This window comes from Piliocolobus tephrosceles, chromosome 12, assembly GCF_002776525.5.
Source record: "Piliocolobus tephrosceles isolate RC106 chromosome 12, ASM277652v3, whole genome shotgun sequence".
NCBI lineage: Eukaryota > Metazoa > Chordata > Mammalia > Primates > Cercopithecidae > Piliocolobus > Piliocolobus tephrosceles.
In genome coordinates, this window is record NC_045445.1 from 83,829,699 (window position 1) to 83,834,046 (window position 4,348).

Sequence of the window (4,348 nt, forward strand, 5' to 3'; positions counted from 1 at the left end):
TATCCAAAAAAAAAAAAAGCCCGGGCGCGGTGGCTCACTCCTGTAATCCCAGCACTTTGGGAGGCAGAGGCGGCAGATCACCTGAGGTCAGGAGTTCGAGACCAGCATGGCCAACATAGTGAACCCCCGTCTCTACTAAAAATACAAAAGTTAGCAGGGCCTGGTGGCAGGTGCCTGTAATCCCAGCTACTCGGGAGGCTGAGGCAGGAGAATCGCTTGAACCCGGGAGGCAGAGGTTGCAGTGAGGTGAGATGGTGCCACTGCACTCCAGCATGGGTGACAAGAACGAGACTTCATCTCAAAAAAACATTTTTTTTTAAACTATTTTCACACTGGTTTGGAAGCACAAACCTGAGGTCATCTTCCCAGGTTCTACCCCATTCCCATTGAAAAGTTTCCCCATTACTCTTAGGATAAAAACAAAACTTCTTTATTTTTTTAGAGACAGGGTCTCCCTGTGTTGCCCAGACTGGTCTCAAACTTCTGGGCTCATGTGATCCTCCCACCTCAGGCTCCCAAAATGCTGGGATTACCAGCATGAGCCACCGGGCCAGCCTGACAAAACTTCTCAACAGGGCCTACAATGCCCAGGGGCATGGTTTTGCCCCCTTCCTACTGCATATATATGCATCTTTCTGGCCTTAAAGAGAGTCTTTCTCCAGTCCAAGGCTAATCCCTCTATTTGTATGACCCTGAACAAGTTCCCTGCACTCAGCCTGGGTGACAGAGTGAGACTGTCTCAAAAAACAAAACAAAAAACTAGCAACCTCACCCACACCCTCTCACATCACTTTTATTTTCTAAATAGTACTTCTCACTCTTATTTGTTATTCTCTCCTTCCTTCACTAAATTCTAAGCACTTTGAGGGAAGGGGCTGTTTTATTCATTGCTGTATCTAGAACAAGCTTGTCCAACCTGTGGCCCACAGGCCACATGCGGCCCAGGATGGCTTTGAATGCGGCTCAACACAAATTCGTAAACTTTCTTAAAACATTATGAGGACCAAGAAGTAGGTTCTCTGCTCCTTCTGGGATCTCCGCCTGGTTCAGCCCGCCTGCTTCCACTCCTGCCTCCACCATGTCCATCAGGGTGACCCAGAAGTCCTACAAGGTGTCCACCTCTGGCCCCCGAGGCTTCAGCAGCCACTCCTACATGAGCGGGCCCGGTGCCTGCATCAGCTCCTTGAGCTTCTCCCGAGTGGGCAGCCGCAGCTTCCAGGGTGGCCTGGGCAGAGGCTATGGTGGGGCCAGCGGCATGGAGGCATCACCGCCGTCATGGTCAACCAGAGCCTGCTGAGCCCCCTTAACCTGGTGGTGGACCCCAATATCCAGGCCGTGTGCACCAAGGAGGAGCAGATCAAGACCTTCAACAACAAGTTTGCCTCCTTCATAGACAAGGTGCAGTACCTGAAGCAGCAGAACAAGATGCTGGAGACCAAGTGGAGCCTCCTGTAGCAGCATAAGATGGCTCGGAGCAACATGGACAACATGTTGGAGAACTACATCAACAACCTTAGGCGGCAGCTGGAGACTCTGGGCCAGCAGAAGCTGAAGCTGGAGGCAGAGCTTTGCAACATGCAGGGGGTGGTGGAGGACTTCAAGAACAACTATGAGGATGAGCTCAATACGCGTACATACAGAGATGGAGAATGAATTTGTCCTCATCAAGAAGGATGTGGATGAAACTTATACGAACAAGGTAGAGCTAGAGTCTCGCCTGGAAGGGCTTACTGATGAGATCAACTTCCTCAGGCAGCTCTATGAAGAGGAGATCCAGGAGCTGCAGTCCCAGATCTCAGACACATCTGTGGTGCTGTCCATGGACAACAGCTACTCCCTGGACATGGACAGCATCATTGCTGAGGTCAAGGCGCATTATGAGGAGACCGCCAACCGCAACCAGGCCGAGGCTGAGGGCATGTACCAGATCAAGTATGAGGAGTTGCAGACGCTGGCTGGGAAGCACGGGGATGACCTGCGGTGTCCAAAGACTGAGAACTCTCAGACGAACTGGAACATCAGCCGGTTCCGGGCTGAGATTGAGGGTCTTAAAGGCCAGAGGGCTTCCCTGGAGGCCGCCATCGCAGATCCTGAGCAGCCCGGGGAGCTGGCCGTTAAGGATGCCAACGACAAGCTGTCCGAGCTGGAGGCAGCCCTGCAGCAGGCCAAACAGGACCTGGTGTGGCAGCTGCGTGAGTACCCAGAGCTGATGAACGCCAAGCTGGCCCTGGACATTGAGATCGCCACCTACAGGAAGCTGCTGGAGGGTGAGGAGAGCCGGCTGGAGTCTGGGATGCAGAACATGAGTACCATATGCAGACCACCAGCGGCTATGCAGGTGGTCTGAGCTTGGCCTATGGGGACCTCACAAGACTCAGCCTCGGCTACGGCACAGGCTCCAGCTCCTTCAGCTGCACCAGCTCCATCAGGGCCATGGTTGTGAAGAAGATCGAGACCCACGATGAGAAGCTGGTGTCTGAGTCCTCTGATGTCCTGCCCAAGTGAACAGCTGCAGCAGCCCCTAGAGCCCAGGAGGGAGGCTGCTGTGCAGGGGAGCACAGGGAACAGGAGACCCACCTGAGGCTCAGCCCTAGCCCTCAGTTCTCCTGCAGGGGAGTTTACTGCCTGGGGACCCCCCTTGTCCATGCCTCCAGCTACAAAACAATTCAATTGCCTTTTTTTTGGTCCAAAATAAAACCTCAGCTAGCTCTGCAGAAAAAAAAAAAAAAAAAGATTTATGCGGCCTTTTTATTAAAAAGCTCATCAGCTATCGTTAGTGTATTTTATGTGTGGCCCAAGACAATTCTTCTTCCAATGTGGCCCAGGGAAGTCAAAAAATTGAACACTTCTGATCTAGAATAATGCCTGGTATCCATTAGGCTCAATGAATATTGACTGACTGAAATAATCCACATCACTCATCAAATTTTATATAGATTCTACCTCCTAAATTCTCTCAAATCTCTGACCACTGTTCCTGCCTTACAGCTGATTCATGTCTCACCTAATGACTGCCATAACCATTTCCAGTCCTGCTCTTTACCATCCACATTCTGAATTGCTGCTGAAATGATCCCAGTCCTTCAACAGATCCCCACTGCCTTTAGGATAAAGTCCAAATTCTTTAGCAAAGCATACAGAGCTCTCGAGATCTGGACACTGGCTAATTCCTCAGTTTCAGTTCTTGCCAGCCCTTCCATGTGTACCATGCTGTAACCATTCCTAATTCTTTAATCACATGCTCCTTGCACATGCTATTTTTTCTACCTGGAATGATAACCATTCCCTACCCCCATTGCTTGCTTCGCCTAATTCAAGCTAGTAAGCTCTGGAAAGGTTTCCCTTAGATCCAGAGTTGGGGTTACTCTGTACCTTCAAAGGACACCATATGTATTTTATCATTTCACTTATCACACTCTTGCATGGACTTGTCTAACTAGACCATGAGTGGTATTCACAGCACCTAGCACAGTGCTTGGTATAGAGTAGTCAAGAGAGCGTTACTGAAATGAAATGAAATTCACTGATCTATTCCTTATAACCAGGTCTTCACCCCAGACTGCTTTACTATCTGTGCTTCTACACACTGACTAGTTGTGTTGCTAAGTACCTTTAAAGGAAAAACAGGCCGGGCGCAGTGGCTCATGCCTGTAATCCCAGAACTTTGGAAGGCCAAGACGGGTGGATCATGAGGTCAGAAGATCAGGACCATCCTGGCTAACACGGTGAAACCCCATCTCTACCAAAAATACAAAATATTAGCCAGGCATGGTGGCACGCGTCTGTAATCCTAGCTACTCGGAAGGCTGAGGCAGGAGAATCACTTGAACCCGGGAGGCAGAGGCTGCAGTGAGCCGAGATCACAGTCACTACACTCCAGCTTGGGCAACAGAGTGAGACTCTGTCTCAAAAAAACAAATAAAAATAAAGGGAAAAAAATCACACCACAATAAGTGGGTACCATTTTAAATTAAGTCTTCAACCTTGCCTGTACATTAAGCATCCAGTAATCTTTTGATGGATCCCTAGTCAGCTCCAGCTCCCATTTTCATCAGTGACTATTATAAGACTAAAAACAGGCCGGGTGCAGTGGCTCAAGCCTGTAATCCCAGCACTTTGGGAGGCCGAGACGGGCAGATCACAAGGTCAGGAGATCGAGACCATCCTGGCTAACATGGTGAAACCCCCGTCTCTACTAAAAAATACAAAAAAAAAAAAAAACTAGCCGGGCAAGGTGGCGGGCGCCTGTAGTCCCAGCTACTCAGGAGGCTGAGGCAGAAGAATCCTTTGAACCCAGGAGGCAGAGGTTGCAGTGAGCCGAGATCGCACCACCGCACTCCAGCCTGGG

General features: G+C 50.0%; 1 pseudogene across 1 annotated transcript; it reads left to right on the plus strand.

Moving 5' to 3' along the window:
* The first annotated feature begins 459 nt into the window (after nucleotides 1–459).
* On the plus strand, nucleotides 460–2,713 carry LOC111535667 (annotated as a pseudogene). The gene has a single exon (XR_002729529.3). The product of XR_002729529.3 is annotated as a keratin, type II cytoskeletal 8 pseudogene (transcript).
* The last annotated feature ends 1,635 nt before the right edge of the window (nucleotides 2,714–4,348 follow it).